Genomic DNA, 20,046 nt, shown 5'->3' on the forward strand with positions numbered 1-20,046 from the left:
AGAAATAAAACAGCCATTCTGCAACTTCTCACTAAGTTATGTATGCACTACATGTGGCTCAGCAACCCCACTCTTAGGTGTTTATGCAAATGAGTTAAAGTTATGTTAACACAAAGAATCTCTGCATGACTGGTTATGGATGCCAATTTCGCTGTAAAAAGGAACAAACTATTATTACATACAACATGGACCAACCAAATACACTTTGCTAAAATGAAAGAAGCAGATGACAAAGTCTGCAGATCACATGATTCCATTGATATGGCATTCTGGGAAAAGCACAACTGTAGGGTCTGCAAATAGATCAGACGTTATTTGCAGGTGGGGCGAGGTTGATTACAAAGGGGTAACATGAGGAAATTTGGGGTGATGAGACCACTCAGTACCTTGATTGTTGGTGCTTACACGTCTATATGCATCTGTTGAACTCACATTAAAAAGGGTGATTTTTTACTGTATATAAATCACCTTAGTAAAAAGTACATGAGTCAGATCTGGGAGAGAGAATATGAGGAGCTGGCTGCACGGGGCAAGGATAAGCTTTTCTCTTTCTAAGGCCAGAAAGAGAGGCCAGAGCGGGTTTTGAGGCATGACTCCAAGGAAACTATCAGCTGGCTCCTGCTGCAACGTCCAGATCCTAATCCCCAGGTCTCAATCCTCAAGTCTCTCCTGCTGTAATCTGACCTCTCCTGCAACCAGAAGGCCAATAGCAGCAGGCAGTGCAAATCCAGGTAAAACAGGGGCAGTAACCCAATAATGGTCCAAATGGCTTTGCTAAACTCGTGCCTCAGTGTTCATCTCTCATTCACTAAACATGAAACTGGCCAGAACCAAGAAAGTGGTGGGGGTGGGGGGCATTGTTCCTGGGGATCAGCAAATTGGAACTATGAGTGAAAGAAATTAAGCTTGCCTCACCCACTCACACCATCCACTGAAAAGCAGGCATCTAGGGGTACAGAGGAGTACGGGGAGAGATGGAAAGATGGCTCCTCCATTAAGAACATTGGCTGTTCTTGCAGAGGACCTGGGTTTGATTCCCAGCAGCCACATGGCAGCTAACAACCGTCTGTAACTCCAGTTCCAGGGGAATCCATCCCCGTCTTTGACCTCCGCTGGCATTGCATGACATGGGTGCACTTGCATATGCAAACAGTACATGCAGGCAATACACATAAGGTAAAAACAATAAATAAAAAATATTAATTTAAAAAAGCAGGGATCCATGCACACTAGGTCTTTATGGTGCCAAGGCAGATGCTCAGTTTAGGTTATGACTAGAGAGGAGGCATCAGTCAAACCTGCTGGAATTGTGTTACAGACACCTAATGTAGGGAAGCCTAATGTTACTTTGGACACAAGTATGGTCCATGCAAATGCTGCTCAGCTCTGCTCCACTGACACAATGATCACTTGTTGAGCCTCTTCCTGGGTCCCTAGGAAGGTAGGCACACTAAAAGTAAGGACGGGGTATGTCTTATGTAAAAAGCTTAATTAGTAGGCAATCATAAGTGTAACAATGGGAAAGGGTTGTGAATTGTCCTCCTGAGACATATGTAACTACATGGAACACATGTGTATACATATGTGCATATGTGTACATAAGACCCCCACATTACAGCAAGTGGAGTTGGGGGGTCACCATAGTGCAGCAAATCTCAGCTCTGCAACTGCTCCAGCCTCTGCTTTTCACACAAGCCTTGTAGCTGGTGTAGGTCTGGATAGACAAGGCTCAAGTGGTCCTAGGACCCCACCAGAAGGAAACTCACTAGAGTGGGAATGCTTGGAATTCTGTTCTCTGGGTAGAAACCCAGGGCAGATGCCTGCAAATATTTAATAGCTTTCAAACTCCAGCACTTCTGAAACTCAATCTCTGGCTGCCTACAGGGTGCAGGTTTGATTTGGACCGTGTGTGAGGTTACAGTGCTGGGTGTGTGCAGTGTGGCCTTGGCAGAAGACTCCAAGAGCTCCAGCAGTTGGTCTCAGACACTGCAGTCTGTGCTGAGTTTGAGCTTTCAGAAGGTCCACTGCAATAGACTTACTACTCAGTAACACCACAAGAAGTGCAAGACAGAACAGGAGGAATAAACGGACATAGAATAGAAGGTGATGGGGACATAGGCTGGGAAAAACCCTGTGCAATTCCCTCTTTTGGGGGTGGGGAGAGGAGTGTTGAGACAGGGTCTTACTATACAGCCCTGACTGGCCTGCAACTCGCTATGTAGACCAGGCTGGTCTTGAACTCACAGAGCTCCACCTGCCTCTGCCGCCCAAGTGCTGGGGTTAAAGGTGTGCGCCATTATGCCCAGCCTGGCAATTCATTCTTTGACCTGGCTCCTGTTTCCAAGACTCAGCTTGCCATCGGCAATGTGGTTAATTTACAAAAATGGTGGTGGTGGATGGGAGGAATCAGAATCCACCAGGGGCCCAGATTGATGGTTTAGCAATGAGGGTAGGGGGAGAGGGTATTTGGTTATATTGGAATTTCAGACAAACAACGAATACTTTTTAGCACGCATAATTTTTAACATACATAGAGATCATGCAATATATGAGGCTTACTTAGACCAAAAAAAAAAAAAAATACTAGTCATTGTTTTTCTGAAATTCAAAGTGAACAGAGTGACCCACGTTTTACCTGGCAGTCCTACCAAGGGGAGCCTTTACTAGCCATACCTGCCAACTCCCAGCTGTGGCCACTCTCTGCCCCACAAACTCCAGTACACTCAGATGGCCCAGCCCCCACAGCATCACCCAACTCCTCCCCTTTGCAGACCCTCCTCTGCCTTGGTGACACCAGCAGACAAGGGAGTCTGAAATCACCCCCAACAAAGTACAGGTTAAGGAGGAGAGATGCCATTTTCCACATCCCCCTACCAAGCTTCAAGGGGCTAGACCACCTTAAGACCCTAGAACTAAGGAACATGTCCCCTGCTGTGGGGAACAGGAAGGAGGGGGCCCTCCTCTACAGGTGTGCCCTCCCACTTTATTCTAAAGACAGCTACAATTCCAGCCTTTCCCAGTTTACAAACACAAAGCTAACAACCACATGAATCCTACATAAAAGGAGCTGACAAGCCTGCCAAAGCTCCTTCCTCCTACACTGGCCATCCTTTGTCCCACACAGTGGTAGAATCCCCTAAAGATATAAAAATAAAATAAATCAAGGAAAGATAATCTTAAATTATATACTTTTAGAAAATCTATCAGCACGATTCCTGTATACTGTGCCATGCTCAATTAGGTACTCAATGACTTTTTAAAAAATATTAACATTTTAAAAAACTTAAAAAAAAAAATCATTGTCGGGCATGGTGGCGCACGCCTTTAATCCTAGCACTTGGGAGGCAGAGGCAGGCGGATCTCTGTTAGTTCAAGGCCAGCCTGGCCTACATAGTGAGTTCCAGGACAACTGGGGCTCAAGGGAGACCCTGTCTCAAAAAGACCAAAAAAAAAAAAAATCATTGTCGGGCATGGTGGCGCACGCCTTTAATCCTAGCACTTGGGAGGCAGAGGCAGGCGGATCTCTGTTAGTTCAAGGCCAGCCTGGCCTACATAGTGAGTTCCAGGACAACTGGGGCTCAAGGGAGACCCTGTCTCAAAAAGACCAAAAAAAAAAAAAATCATTGTCGGGCATGGTGGCGCACGCCTTTAATCCTAGCACTTGGGAGGCAGAGGCAGGCGGATCTCTGTTAGTTCAAGGCCAGCCTGGCCTACATAGTGAGTTCCAGGACAACTGGGGCTCAAGGGAGACCCTGTCTCAAAAAGACCAAAAAAAAAAAAAATCATTGTCGGGCATGGTGGCGCACGCCTTTAATCCTAGCACTTGGGAGGCAGAGGCAGGCGGATCTCTGTTAGTTCAAGGCCAGCCTGGCCTACATAGTGAGTTCCAGGACAACTGGGGCTCAAGGGAGACCCTGTCTCAAAAAGACCAAAAAAAAAAAAAATCATTGTCGGGCATGGTGGCGCACGCCTTTAATCCTAGCACTTGGGAGGCAGAGGCAGGCGGATCTCTGTTAGTTCAAGGCCAGCCTGGCCTACATAGTGAGTTCCAGGACAACTGGGGCTCAAGGGAGACCCTGTCTCAAAAAGACCAAAAAAAAAAAAAATCATAGTGATACCTCTAAAGTCTTCCCCTTACAAATAAAGAGTGCTCCATATGTTTTTGGTGGCCAAAGTCATGTCATCTATGCTTAGGGGATTTTGTAGTGAACTTTTTTTTATTGTGCAGGTGGTTAGCTCTATCTCTGGGGCTCTGGACTAAGAAGCAAGCCCATCTCTGTTCTCTTTAGAGCTGGCAGGAACCTGCCAGTCAGCACCTCCTCCTCTCCACACCAGCATCTTGTTCTGTATTGTCACTCTAACCTATCAGCTCAGGAATCCCCACAGAACTATACATCTCCTGAAGGGCCTCCCTTAGTATTAGACACCTTCCTGTTTGAGGACCTCCCCAGGCTTCCCATAAACAGTAAGATGAAGCCCAAATGCTTGCATCAGTATTAACATCCTACAAGTCTCATTGTGGACCACGTTTCAGTTTCATCACCTGCCCCAGTCATATCAGTCTCTTGGGAAAATGTCACTTCATAACATGACTCAAAAAACACAATGTATATTAACACAACTGTAATATTATTAAAACCAGAGCATGTACTGCTGATAAATCAATAATTCACATCTGCTTAATACATTCTAAGAAGCCAAGAAGCACAGTTCACAGCGTGTGCCAAGTCCTAGGCTCCATCCCCAGTACCTCATAAAAAAAAAAATCTCAGGAAAAACAACATAGATCAAAAGATGAAGAAAGACAGGGATCTTGGAATGATTGGGTACAACTATTTTCAGGCTTGGAAATTCTCTCTTTCGCATGTATTATGTCATTCACTCATCAAATCCCTGTGCAACAAGCAAGCCAGGTGGCATCAGCCTGCTTTGCCGACGAGGAAGATAGAGGCTGTGCCAAAGTTAGAGAGCAAGACAGAGGCAGAACCAAGACCATAGCTTTATCACTCCAAGCTCAGAGCTCATCCTACTCCACACTACTAAGCTGTTATTAATTAAGTTGGGCCCAACTTAATTTAGGCCCAGTTTTGTCTTTTTCAATTTAATAAAGAAACACTCAACTTTCTCTCACCCTTGTGGTAGGTGCCCCGGGCCTTCTTCATAGATCCTAGTCACAGAAAGAACTGATGAACTACTCCTAGTCACCGCCAGGTTGGATGAGCATCCTTGGGGGCCCTGCTGCCACAGCATGCTCTCCAAGGGACTTACCACTGTGAGAACAGCCACCACCTGTCTAATTAGGCCAAGGCTTACTCTACTCTAGCTGCCCTTAGTTATTGTTGTTGTGGAGATATAATTCATTTACCATAAAATTCATTCTCTTAAAATATCCAATTCAGCATTTTATAGTATTCACAAATAGGATTTTAGTGTATTCACAGAAGATCTGCAATATGCCCTCCACATACACAAGAAACTATATCCATTTAGACACTGCTTATTTCCCACACCCACTCCCGGCTCTGTTCAAACCTTAATCTACATTCTGTCTCTACAGATTTGCCTATTACGGCCATTTCATATACCCAGAATCATATGATATGATAGATAGCCTTCCAGATCTGATGTATCTCACTTAGCATGATATTTTCAAGGCTTATCTATATTATAGCAGAAACAGTACTTTTTCTTTAGATAGTTAAGTAATACTACACATCAGTTAGGGGCAAGTGGGTTGTGTCTAGTCTTTTGCTGCTATGAATAAATTGCTATGGCAACACTCATGTGCAAATCCTTGCGTGGAGGTATGTTCTCAATTCTCTTGGGTATGCATCTAGGAATGCTTGCTGGCTCATATACTCACTACATTTAAGTTTCTCAAAACCTGCCTGTTTTCCAAAGCAGTTGCACCATTTTATATTCCCACCAGCAATGTGTGAGGGTTTCACTTTCCCCACATGCTCCTCAGCCATTGTTCATTGGTGTTTTGTTTTGTTTTATGATCAGTCACACTAGTGGGAATGAAGTGTTATCTCACTGCGGTTCTGAGTCCCTCAAATTTGTAAAGCAAATAGCACTAAGGAGTGAGAGTATTTATTCTGTGCCTTGTCCTTTAGCAAGGAGTGGCCACACTGCACGATTTGGTTTTTATCTCTAGTTGATTCTTGAGAACACCCCAGATTTGTGCATGCATCCCATGGAGAAACAACAGCTTTCATTTACTAGTACTTACAAGAGCAGGACAGCCCTGTAATTAACTCACCGAAGACTGACTGGGTGCCTTGACATGAACACTGAGCTGACCCTATTGGCCATCTGGCCCCACCCTGAAGGACTCCAAAGCTGGTTAAGTCACTGGCACAGGAGTGGCAGAGAAGACTTCCTGTCTCCAAACTCTACCATAAAATTATCTCCCAAATTCTCAGATTAAAAATGGAAAAAAAGGCCAGAAGACATAATGCCCTAATATATGACATATTTAATATAAATTCATAAGAAATAGGTTATAATTTAACAACAAAAAAAGGTAATGTGGGTGGCAAGGCTCTTCTAAGTGAAAAATACAAATGAACTGGAAAAGTGATGTGAAATATTACCAGTAAGCAAGAAAGACAAGTAAAAGCAACATTTTGTCTATTAAAATAGCAAAGTTTTTCTTTTCGTGATAGTATTGGGATGAAACAGAACAGCCTCCCATAGCCTTCAAAAAACTTATCAGAGTGTGGGGAGGGGAGGTGCAAACTAGTAAAAGCTTTCTGGAAAGCAGTTTAGTGTTATGTATGAAGAACCTTTAAAATGTGCTACCTGAGTCTCAGTAGCCAGAGCATGGCTTTATATCCACAGATGATTATCAGTTCAAAAACAAGGCACAGTTAAATGCTCAACAATTGGAAAATGATTAAATAATTTATGGTACAATAGCCTGAAATACCTCAAAGTCTTTAAATTGTTTTATTTAAAGGAAATTTAGCATTATAGATGATTTTTCCACACATAATGCCAAGTGAGGAGAAAAGAGAATGTAGAATTATACAGCACAAACCCAAGTTATTCAAACGTACATACTTGAAACAGTCACACTACTGAAATGCCTCTTGCTGATGGAATTACAAGTACTCTTTTCTTTAGACCACTGAATACTTTTCCATCACGTGTTATTTTTTAAGAAGAGAATGATAAAACTTATATAAAGTAGGGGGAAATTCTTGCTTTTCACCTTGAGCGTAGTAGGATGAAGAAAACATCTCTTCTAGTAGCAGAGACATGGTGAAAATTCAAATGCTGACAAAGCCAAGCAGAGCAAGCCCCAAGGGAGAAAAGAATCAAACCAGAAAAGGGGATCTCTGCTGGGGATGAGGAAGCCTGCAGAGAAGAGTGTCTAAGGATGGGCCTCTGGTCAGACCCTCAGAGTAATGGCCGCATGGGGAAGGTGCCAAGCTGCACAGGGCATACACACTAGCAGTAGTAGAAGGATCAAGGAAGGGGACAGCTGACCAGGGAAAGCTGAAAGCCAGGGAGGGCTCAATACCTGATCCCTAAGGGTATTCCATGTCAGGGTAAAGAGCTGGCACATGGTGCAGAAGTAGCAAAAACTCTTGCTGGCTACATTTCCAAAACAGAAACGTGTACTGATATTTTTCAAATTATAAAGTGTGTATTCATGGTAGAAAATTTCAAAGTCACAGAAAGAACAAAAAAATATAATTACCACCCAAAGACAACCAGTATTCATATTTTCTTTAATTATTTTTTCTTGCTTTTTTATTTTAATCTATTCAAGGCTTCTTGTTTTGCTTTTGTAAAGCTGTTATCTCACTGTAGACATAATTTGATAACCTGCTTCTTTCACTTACTATTATAGCAGAAGCGTGTACCCCTGTTCTTACAGCCTCAGATGCTTCCAGTGTTCACCAGGTCAATGTGATCAGAGCTGCACTTCTGGGAGAGTAATTTGACAACTGGGGGCCGGGGGGGGGCGTGAAGAGGAAGAAGCTAGAGGTAGAGAGATCAAAAAGAGAGCTAAAGAAATGGCACTGGCTAGGGATGTAGCTCAGATGGTAAAGCGCCTGCCTAGCATGCAGGGAGTCTTGGGTTCAAGTCCCAGCACTATAGAAACTGGACAGGAGAAAGGAGGATCAGAAGTTCAAGGTTATTTTTGACTATATAATGAGTTTGAGGCTAGAGGGGGCTGGGCCAGGATCTGATCCCTCCAGTGAAAGGGGGTTTTGGTTCAGCCACTGGGGAGGGAGGATGGTTTAGAGATGAGTAGAACATAAGAAAAATGGTGTCATGGAAACCAATAGGAGAAATTCAAGAGAGGGCAGGAAAGCCAGAATCAGGTGCTGTGGAGATGATGGTTTCAGTGCCCACAGATAGTCTCATACAGACACCAGGTACAAGAGAAGGCAGACTACCAGGGGCTCAGCAGAGGCACAGAGTAAAGTACAGAGAAAATGTCTCAAGATGCTTGGCACCCAAGGGGCTAAGAATGGTGACAACTTGGAGGGACACAGATTGGGGCTTGGTGTAGAAAGAGAGAAGAGAGGGAGTAAAGAGACAGTGAGGTAGAGCCCTGCAGGACTGAGCTGTCCCACACTGTAGCCACTAGCCACACATGGCCATGAGCACTGGAAATGTGTCTGGTTTGTGCTATAAGTACAAAGTACACATGGGAGCTTAGAACAACTTTCATATTAATCACATGTTGAAAATAATGTTCTGGATCTATTGGGTGAAATATATTATTGAAATTAATTACACCTGTGGGCATTTCATTTATTTCAGTTTTACTTCTTTAGCTACTGGAAAAGCTAACATTACATGTGACTCTCCTTATGTTCCTGTTGGACAGTACTGTTACTGAACAAAGAGAAAGACAGATGGGAGGGACAGACCACAAGCTGACTCACAGAACAGCACACTGGTTGGCAACTGGTGGCCCATCATCAAGATGCAGCAAGACTGCCTCCCTCCAACCCCCAGGAATCATTTCCTGAAGGTCTAGAGTCACCAGTCAGGCTCGGAGCAGTCTTCAGAAGGCACACTTGCTGTTTCAGAGCACCAAATGGGAGGCAGAAAGAGGAAGGGGTGTCTAGGAGTTGAAGATCAAGGTTAGACACCAAGGGGCGGTGTCAGATGGGGGTGTGTATGTGATCACAGAAGTCTCTGGGATTATCTAAATAAGGTATCAAACTGTAATCCAACTTCTCTGGCATGCCATGAAACAGGAGAACTTCAGGAAATGTATGAATTTAAAACCATGGGGAGAAGAAGTACCCCAAGGGCAACCAAGGTGACTGGAGGCAGCAGTGTGGAGAGAACCTGGATTTGCAACCATGAACATGGTGACTCCGGGCAAGTCCCTTTTCCACTGTGAACTTCAGCTCTTCATCCAAAGAAGGAAAAGTGGTAGGAGTAGCCGAGGTCTTTGCCACCTGGGAAAATCCATGGAGTGGCCACAGCCTGGGTCTTTGGCTATTTGAATAGGGCAATTTGGTCTACTGTCAAAGATGCGACTTACAGGATCCTCCAAAATTCCTGAATTCAGCAGTGTGTGTGTGTGTGTGTGTGTGTGTGGTGTATCTTGTCACCTGAAGCCTCGCCCATGTACCACCAAACTGCAGCATATACACTACAGCCCATCCTAGATCTGTGGAGCATCCCAGAGGAAGCCAGGTCCTTCAAAATCTACGCTACATCAGGCCCTCACTTCATCACCCCTCAAAGTATAGGAATCACAAGTACAGAGCAGCATAGAAAAGCTGATATATTCCCACACTAAATAAAGACCAGAGTTCAGATAGTGAAGATGGGGTGAACACAGGGCTCCCTGGGTAAGAGTATCTTGGAAAAGCTTTCTAGAGAAACTGGACAGTGGCCTCGCCCACTCACAAATGACTTCTGCAGTTCCCTGACCTCTGGGTTAAGGAAGAGTTTGCTTTGTGGCCTGGCAAGAAGGTTTGTGGGCTAGAAGTTTATTTATAATCCAAGTGCAATAAAGTTTCTCTCTTCCAAAAATCTCAACTTGAAGAACAATTATCCTCTCCCTACTCCCCCAGGCTCGGCTTCTTCCAGTTCCAGGGAGTCAGACAAGCTCTCATTGTTCTATGTGAAAAGTGGTGACAGCTGAGGGAGATGCTGGTGGTGTGGGCGGAGGGAAGGGGTTCAGGGGTGGGAAGAAGCAGCCACCCCCCACCTAAAATGAGTTCCTTCCTCTACCCCACAGGTGAAAGGTGGCTCTTTTCAAGCTTCTTACCCATCCCTAACCTTCACTAACCAGCCACACCTTTCTCTAGTCCTCAACCTCAAGGTCCATTTAGGGTGGCAAAATTTGTTTTTTGTTTATGTTTAGAGGCAGACTCTCATACAGCCCGAACTGGCTTCAAATTCATTATGTAGCAGAGGATGGTCTTGAACTCCTGATTTCCCTGCCTCTACCTCTCAAGTGCTTCCAGAATCTTCTTCATTCTAAGTAAGCATTCTACCAACTAAGCTACATCCCCCAGCCAAGAACAGCCAAATTTGGAAGGGCTTTAAAAAAAAAAAATCACTAAAGAGAAAATGAAACTTCTAGTCACCTAATCCCAAACAGGATACAATGTGAACGGGCAATGTCTATGTATGTGGCAGCTGGGCAGCAGCCAGCACAGCAGGGGCTGCCCTATACACAGTGCATCACCTTATTGCCCAGGACCAGGGGCACTTGGGGCTTCTCATACAAGGTTGTGTTGCTGGCTCTCTTAGGCACTTCAGCAGGGAATCAGGGACCCAGAGAGTAACTGAAAAAAAGAATCAGAGAGGCACAATGGAAGGAATGCTATGCTGGGAGCTATGACACCCCAGGTCTAGCCATATGACTTTATCCCAGGTCCAGCCTTGTGACTTGAGAAAGTCACATACCCTACCAGGATCTCAATACCCTTATCTCTACTAACTACAGATACTAATAAGATACTGTGGCAAACTGATACAGGCACAAAGCAGTGCCAGTGGGGTCTTAAAGATGCTTAGAGATGTGTTTTAAGACCTGTCTGTGTGTCCCTGTGAGTGGGAGGCACGGCTCTGTTGGCCTGAGAACTGGGAAGCTGGGTTATAGTATGACAAGACCTTTGCCAGCTGGCCCAGCCTGCAGGAGAAATGGGATGACGAGGGAATGAGGCTTGTGGAAAGACGAGAACAGCAAAGGATCTGAATTACAGAGTGTCAGCTCTTCCCTCTGGCTGGCTTGGCCAGATCCTCAGCTCTCTAGGTCTCAGGATGTTCCTTCTTATATAAAACAGTAAATAGCATGAGGCTCTCAGCTACTCCTAGAGGACAATGACACCTGGGGCACAAGGGCTCCCCACTATGATAATTCAGTCCCTCTGAGCCAATCCAGGCCCAGTCCCTGGCAGCAGTGCTCCCAACAGGGGACAAGGTTAGCAGTGCTGACACTGAGGCTCCTCAGCACTCCTGTCCCATAGCTAGGGGCTTGAGGAGTTGCAAGCTAGGTCTACTCCCTAGGGGCCAAAGGACTCCCACCTGGGTGTGGAGGGCTGAGTTGTTAAACCCCACCATTCCCGATGGAAACCTGGAAGAAGCACCCAGGGGGTAGAGTGAGACTGAAGGTCCCGCATACTCCCTCCCCTCCAGAAGCCTATTCTCAGATGGAGGTCCATTTCACAGACTAAGCACACTACTCCTCTTTAGGTAAATAATTGAGAAGAACTTTCTTGTTTAAAAATAGTAACTTTAAAAAGACTATGGCAGAGACTGTTAGCTGTCCACCTAAATTCACTGTCTCTTCCTTCCAAAATGGTACACACTTGCCAAGCGTGACTCAGTGCGACAACACTGGCTAGGCATAGCCATTGAGATGCTTGATGTTCGGGCAGGGGTGTGAATGAAAGTGACATGTGCAGCCACCACGTCATCGCTCATTTTGTCTTCACACAAACCCCACCCAACCTGGCCCAGAACTTCAGAAAAATTCTCAAAATATATTGTATGAAATTCACACAAAAATTTAAAAATGTAAAAAGGTGAACCTTCAATAAAATGGTTATTATGAAACCCCCATTTCTGTATAAAATATGTTATTTTATTTTTATGTTCATAATTTCCCATTTGAGTCTCTTTTATTCATGCTGAAATAGATATTTTCAAGAATGTATTAAGGTATCTTATTAAAATGTATATATGTCAGGTTTAGAGTTGGGATCAAATCCTGTCTTTCCATCAAGCTCTCAAGAGCCCCCCAGGCAACTGGTCCAGAAGAGCAAGGATTTTGATGACTGATTTTAACACCAGGGGAGAACTCTGGTCACAGGACCTGAAGTCCTTACTCGTAAGACTTTCTTTATATGAACTAGTATAGAAAAAAATAAAAATTAAAACTTTTTTAAACAACCACTTGGTTACGTACACATATATTGGTAACTTTAAAAAGACATTTTTCTCTGTCAAAAATTATAGAGGAACCATGGTTTGTATTAATGATTTCACTTTTTAAAATGATTTCATCTTGATCTTAACCACTGATGTAAAATTTTGACACAACTGAAAATGAACTTATCAGAGACTGCTAAATCTTGCTCCAAGGAACATTTGTTAGGAACAAAAGCACAGTTCACTCTCATGAATATTTTCATTTTGATCTTCCCCTTATATTTCCGTAAGTCCCATGGTTATTATTAAAGCACTTTACAAAAGTAGAAAAAAATTCTTTTGGGCTGGAACATAAGATAGTCCCTAACCTACCTGTGACCGGACAAATGAGGTAAGACAGTTTTCCTGGGTACCTGTTTACAATAGTTTAGCCTTGACCCTCACTGACATACTGCAAATAGTGTTCATCTACAGAGTCTGCAGGTAGCAGTCCCATCCCCTCCTGCCTTCTCCTCCCCTTTCCCCTTTCCTCTTCTTTTCATTGCAGAACACACAAAGCCAGGGAAGGTGGGGGAGGGAGGGGCACAGGGACCTGAAGTGTGAAAAAGGAGAGCCACTCCAGACACAGCTGAAGGTTTCTGGGCTGTGGTCTTGACAAGTCCTGGGACTGAGCCCAGAACCCGACCCAGAGACAAAGCAGACAGGGGCTGGAGTTCATGAAGGAAGGAAGCACAGTGGCTGAATTGTGCATGTCAGGGAAACAGAGGCCTAGAGGAAAGAGAGAGCAGGCTCTGTGGAATATCAAGGGGATGAAGTACCGTGTGGGGAAAGAACAGGGCTCTGACTTGAGTGGATCCAAGCTGAAGTCTTTCGTTTCTTCAAGTGGTGAAGATGAGCCACTCAGCCCTAGGTTAGCCTTGAATTCCTCACCTATAAAACAAGGACAGTACAATGGACAGCTCAAGGACTGTGTCTACACTCAATGATGGACTAAACAAGGCATCAGCTAAAATGTCAGAACAGCAATTATTCTTCCATTCCGTGTCCGGGTTCAGAAAGAGTGAAAGCAAGAAAATGTGAGCCCCACCAACTGATGCCAGCTCCCTGGGACTGGTGAAGATAATAGTAATTTGCCAAGTGTCTTGAAGCACCAGGCACACGGCTGGTTACTCCCCAGGAAGAGTAACCTGTGCCCAAACTCATGCCAGACCCAAGCTGCATTCTGATCCAGAGCCTCCAGGCACTATGCACAGCAGCCCAGTTTCTCTCTCCTGGACCTAGAGGGTTGGGCAATAGTTATGGTAAGGCTGCTACTCCGCCCCCCAGTACTGCTTGCAGATGATACCCCGGGCTAGCCCCGGGGGTTCCAGAGATGGGGACTGTCCTTGGTGAAGAAAAGGACTCCTGTTCTGTGACCTTTGTAGGCTCTTGCCTAGGGATGCCACAACAACAGTGGAGGGGCTGCATGCTCTTTACCTAAAAGAACAGAAGTAGGAGTCTTTGTTGAATCTTTGCCTATGGTAAAAGCCAAGGCTGAGCCTTCTTTGGAGGCAAGCACAGGCTAGCCTGGGTCAGCCCAGGAATTTCCTTCCTGTGCTAAGAGGCCTTCAGCATTTTCATTTAGCCAAGGATGGGAAAGCACACAGGCCCTAAGGGCCGCACCAAGCCTCACCTCCTGAGTTAGGCATGAAGTCAAGGGAAGGAGTGAGGGGCCTTAGGCCAAGCAAACTTCTTGAGGTCTATAGGGAGAAGTGGAATTTGGGCTCACAACCATCAAGTCCCCAGGCTTCCTTGGTTTCTTTTTCCTCCTTCACAACTGCAATCCAAGTTCTTTTCTTTTTCCTAAAACTACCAGAGGATCTAGAGGAAGATGACTTACCTCTCCCAGGTGAAGGCAGTCCCAGACAAGCCTGTGACACCCTCTGCATACCTGGGCTCCTTGACCTCTCAGCCCAGAAGCACGTCTATTGGCTGACACATATCCAAAAGTCTTTTTGTTTTGTTTTGATTTTTTTTGAGACAGGGTCTCCCGTGTAGCCCCAGTTGGCCTGGAACTTGCTATGTAGATTAGGCTGGCTTCCATCTCACAGAGATCTGCCTGCCTCTGTCTTCCAAGGGCTGGTATTAAAGGGGTACACCACCATGCCCGACCTACATCCAAGATGTGGAGATGTCTTCTCCCGAAAGTCAAGCTTTCCTGCAGTCCTCTTCTGTCACCTCAGTCTACCCCATGTATCCTACTAGAGAACTCTGGAACCCACATGCAAAAGGACAGAAGCCTACCCCATCCCAGCCACTCCACTTCCCCTCTGCTGAGGTTTTGGGAGCAGCTCACACTGCTCTGCCTCCAGTGAGCAGGCAGAAAATACGTTAATGCCAGTACCCGATGGGAATACATTTGGATAGGAAACAGCCACCAACTCTTGTGTGGAAGGCTTGGTTACCAGATGGCAGTGCTATTGACAGGTGATTAGATCATGATGGCACTAATTTCATCAATGGTTTAATCTATTGATGAGTTCATAGTTGAATGGGCTATTAGGAAACAGGGCTTGGTTGAAGGAAGTAGGTCTCCCAGGACAGGCTTTTGAAGGATGTAGCTTGCCCCAGGAACTTTCTCTCTCTCCTTTCTCTCCTTCCGGACCACCAGGAGGTGATCAGCTCTCTACCATGCCTTTCTGCCATGTTTCTGATTTGCCACATGCCTAAAAGCAAAGGAGTCAGCTGACAATGGACAGAACCCTCTAAAATCATGAGTCAAATAAATATTTTCTTCCTTACATTGTTTTTCTCAAGTTGACCAACAGAGGCAGACTAACTTTGGGGCCTGCAGGGACTCTATCCTAAGAGTATCCAGGTAAGGGAAGAGCAGTGTCTTTCCTCTCTCTACCTGAAGGAACCAGAGCCCCTTTCATTACTGAGACATAGGTAGAAGAGCCCTGACTCCTCAGCAAAGCACACTGGGGTGCCACACAAGCCCACAACACCACTTGCTTTCTGTACATGTATCTATGCTATGACACCACTGTTCCATCTCCATGCCAATACCTACAGCCAGGACAGTCAAGCCTATTGGGCTAGAGGCTGGCAATGAAGCCATCTTAGAACTCTGCCATGAGGGCCGTCATGAGAAGGAAAGCAAACAGAGGCTCCCCTGGTAAACCAGTGTTGGCAAGTCTGGATGTGTATCAATTGGGTTTTCTTAAAGAGGGCATGTATACAACAGCAAGCAGAGTTTGCAAAACTGCATTTGATCCTGGTCACCTCAACCCTGACAAGCAGGGGAAAGGGTAGAGAGGCTGGGTTAGGGTTAGGGTTAGGGCTAGGCAGTGCCACACTCAGTTATCAGTTCTGTCTTGTGTAGTTAAGATTCAGGTCCTCCATTTACTCTGGGAATTATCCACAGGAAAACTATCCTCCATAGTCAGCCAGGCAACAGCCATCTCTCATAGCGTACAGCACCTCACATGGGACCAGGTTGGTACTCAATGACTTGTCTGTAGAACAAGAGAAGGAGACACATCAGTAAGGATTACTTTGTCACCCATGGAGATTTCGAGGCAACTTACATGTATACAAGAAACACAAGTTAATCTGAACTTAACACGGAGCTAAAAATTAAGGAAACAAGCTGCCACAAACTATCTGCTGGCATTCCAAACCATCCAGCGCATTTAGAAGTCCTTTGCTGGCGGTATTACCTATGACCCCAGCTTCCTTGCTTAGTGCAGCCAAACTGGATTGTCGACCTACCGAAAGGAATACAGAACTTTCAAAGGGGCTGTCCCTAAAGCTAGAACAGGATTGGAACAGAACAGGATTGTCTCCCAAGGGAAAGACAAATTCTCACCACCCACAAGTTGTCACAGAAATACCCAGAACTTCCCCCACCCCACCCCCACACACCATCCCTGGAGGTGCTGCAGATTTGGGGCAAAGGTCTTTGACAGAGGAGTGAATCAGGTCCCTGCTGTAAGCATCCAGAATGCCAGTATAAGTCACTTAAATGGATTGTCCTTGTCAAAACAAACCCTGTGCAGCACTCAGGGCCAGTCCTAGCTTCTATCACTGACACCTGCTGAGCTGTGGCATGTAGCCAGGAGGTCAAGAGCCCCCAGGTGGCAGAGGATCAGAATCCAGGGAGCAGAGACTGTGGACTGGAGTTCCTATCCTATTTCCACCACGAGGTTACTTGGCATCTCTTGACCTTTCAGTAAAATCAGGTTTCCCTGATATTTGATTGCTGTAGCTCTACTGACCATGCGCAGCCAGCTCCCAACTCTCCATATTAAAGAAGCCAGTCTGGGTGACCAACATAGCAAGATACTGTAGAGACTTTGGGGCACAGTCCTGCTTTCAAAGCACTCCTTATTAAAGCAGAAAACACAGGAAAAGTCACACAAATAGACGCTGAAGAACAAGATTGGGATCAGGCTGCACAGAAGTTAGGATGGGCAAGGAGGGGGCTCAGGTTTGAGCCAGGAGCTGAATAAGAGTCTGGATAAGGTGAAAGTGATTATTTAATAGCAGCTGTTGTCTACTGAGTGCTTACCATGTGCTTATATAGCCTCATCTAATCCTCAGGACGCACTATGAGCTGGATGCAGTTAGAAGTCCCATTTTATAGACAAGGAAAGTAAGCACACTGAGCCTCAAGGCCACAGAGTTAGGAAGCAGTAGAGCTGAACCTGAACCAGGCTAGCTGATTCTGAAACCTATGGATTAACTTCTAAGCATCCTACTCTCACCCAAGAATTATTTGTCTGCAGTGGCAATGAGGGATGGGGAAGGGCAGCAGCATCCATCAGGGGCTGGATCTGTAGGCCATGACTAATGGTGCATGAGGGACATGGACTGCAAAGGAAAGGTGAATCCAAGGATCCTATGAGGGAAATATTGACATGATTCAGAATGGCCTTTCCCTACAAGTCCTGGGAGACCTGAATGCACAGAGGCACCCTGACAGAGAAGACACAGATTACAAAAGAGATGATGAGCTCAAAATGAGTGGAGCGTCTGCATCATGGACACTGCCGTGTCTCTCTCAGTCAGGCTCTTCAGTCTCTCCTGCAGTGCAGGCCTACACAGGTCACTCTCAAGGGAAGGAAGCTCCTGGCTACTTTTAGCCCCTTTGCAGGCCCCATCTTTTGACAACAAGCCTACCACTAGTCCCTTTTCAAGGGCAGGCATCTGGTCCAAGGGGAAATGGATGGCGTCTGCTTAGTATCTGTCCCTGGTGGAGTCCAAAGCAGGGGACTTATTTATCTTCAGGTCTGTGCATGTGAAAGCGTGCACGTGTGTGTCAAGATCCTGCAGATATAAACAGCTCTGCCTCTAGAACGGAAGCACACTCTCATTTTTTCCTCAGAGGACGACAAACAGAGGGAAACCAGGCACTGAGTTTTCCTACATCCTGCAGCCAATAACTTCAGCCAAAGGAGCTTCTCATCACGGTTGCTTTCTTGAAGACTCATTGGACCCCAGTAGTCATCAATGCATCACTCCAACAGTCCAGCCCACTCTGATTTAGGGCTCAAGCACCCTTCTGGGAATGGTCCCTGTTCCTAGTGCCCAGAGCAATCTAGAGACCAAGGAACAGTTACAACTCAAAATCAGATGGTGCACCTTGTTTTCTTCAGAAAGAACGTCAGCACTAAGGCTGTCTCCCAAGAATGCCTAAGCAAGCAGATGGATGAGAAGTCTTCAAAAGGCCAGTGTCCTCAGTGCTGATTTCATCCTTCAGGGCTTCCTGAGTGCCAAATGTATGCTAGGCATACTGGCATCATAGGATGCAAGACCAGGCACTTGTATGGCCATGGGCAGCTGTGAAGCTGGGCAGAGTGACCATGAGCAGCCCTGCAAGTTCAGCACTTTGTTCACTGCTCCATGGCAGTGGGTCTGTCCTGGTGATCCTTAGACACTCACTATGAAGCAATCTGGCACTCAGTCCCACAGCAGGGGCGCTATGTAGACTCTTGGAGTGGTGACGGGAGTCATGACAGTGATGTGGGGCTTAAAAGTTCAGTTATTTTGTGGCTGTTCTAGAGCATGTGCACAGCAGACTGGAAGGCCTCCATCTGCCTGTTCTCCTGGGCATGATGCCCTGCTGGGGTGTGGGGCAGGCTCTGGGTGTATTTGACAGTAATGCCATTTCAGCAGAATTGGGACTAAAAGGGTCCTGATTTTGATCCCCACAGGACTGAATAACAAGAAAATGTCAAGGGAACAGCTGAGTGGGCTCCAGTCCCTGGCTTCTGTAAGGAAGTTCAAAACTTCTTCTATAGATTGGTTTTGAATTGGTTTATGAATTGGTTTTGACAGAGGCCCAGGGTCTCCGGGTCTTGCCTAGTATCTTTTCTGAGAAAAGTGTCATTAGAAGGAGAGGATACCTATTCCTGTAGCCCTCCACCTAGTTGAAACCACATTCCATAGTCTGAGGCCAGCAATGCATACCCAGGGAGGACTATAATAAATACCTACAGATCCCTCTACCTCAGCCCCTGGTGCCTCATAGGAGAATGGGGCTGGAAAGCAGAAGTCAGGACTGGCAGGAGGGAGGAAATAAGGACAAGCCTTCATCAAGGAAGGGGCAGGAAGAATAGTTTCATTGAAATATTCCCAAAGCCTAATTTTAGACCAGAGTTCCTCTCTTCATAGCATTCTTCCCAGAACTAGGCTCTGTATCCGGTGACTTCCCATTATCTGCTAGAGAACTTGTATCCTCTGGTGGGTGTTTCAGGCACAGAGGACAGCGAGGCAGGCACGAGCCACACCCAGGCAAGGAGGAGGAATGGTAGGCTGCCGTCTTTCCCTGCCACACTCACCTGTCCACCTCCAGCTGACAAATGCAAGGATAAGAACTCAGCTCTACACAGCAGCAAAGACAGTCTTTTCAAAACAAACCTGATTAGGTAAATGATGCTGCCTCTCCCACTTCAAGCTTTGGTAACTTCCAAGACTGTGGCAGAAAACAACCTCCTTGAGTCAGTTGCTGGCAGACTGGGGTCCTCTGCTCCTCTAGCCCATCTCGCCTTGCCTCTTGTTATTCCCACTGGTTTCAATTCCAAAAAACAAAAAACCTCCATTATATTGCTGAACTGCTTCCTACTCTTCTAGAGTCAACACTCAACTCTGAGAAACCTCCTCCAATATCCCAAAGTGGCACAACCATTATAGCCACCATGGACCTCAGCACAGTCAGCATTTTACTGTGACCAGCCTGACCGCTCAGGTGACTGCATACTCCATACAAACCAGGGGCTTCTCATGCCTTTGTTTTCCCAAACCTCTCCTTTTTATTTTATTATATTTTATCTATTATTTATTATTTGATTTGTATTGTTTGCATGTACATAAGTGCACCCGCATTGTACAATGCCCAAGAAGAGGTCATCAGATCCCCTGGAACTGGAATCACAGACAGTTGTTAGCTGCCATGTAGGCACTGGGATTCGAACCCAGGACTTCTGCAAGAACAGCCAGTGTTCTTACCCACTGAGCCATCTCTCCAGCCCCCATACTGAATGACTCCTACACTTGAACTGGCACTGTTGGCTAGAAAGCTTTCGTGTAGTCTCGGTGGTGTGTGCTTTCTCCCAGCAATGTCTGGGTTCCAAGGACAAATGCTCTGAAGGAAGACATAGATGCGAGTAGTATTGCCTTGACAGCCCAGTCTCATCC

The 20,046-nt window shown here is 45.8% G+C and overlaps 1 protein-coding gene across 2 annotated transcripts in view; it reads right to left on the reverse strand.

The window, feature by feature from the left end:
* Positions 1-20,046, reverse strand: part of Adcy5 (adenylate cyclase 5) — a 158,593-nt gene that overhangs the window by 71,739 nt on the left and 66,808 nt on the right. The window lies entirely within an intron of this gene.

The sequence above is a fragment of the Nannospalax galili genome, unplaced genomic scaffold, assembly GCF_000622305.1.
Source record: "Nannospalax galili isolate Female #2095 unplaced genomic scaffold, S.galili_v1.0 scaffold18, whole genome shotgun sequence".
Classification (NCBI taxonomy): Eukaryota; Metazoa; Chordata; class Mammalia; order Rodentia; family Spalacidae; genus Nannospalax; species Nannospalax galili.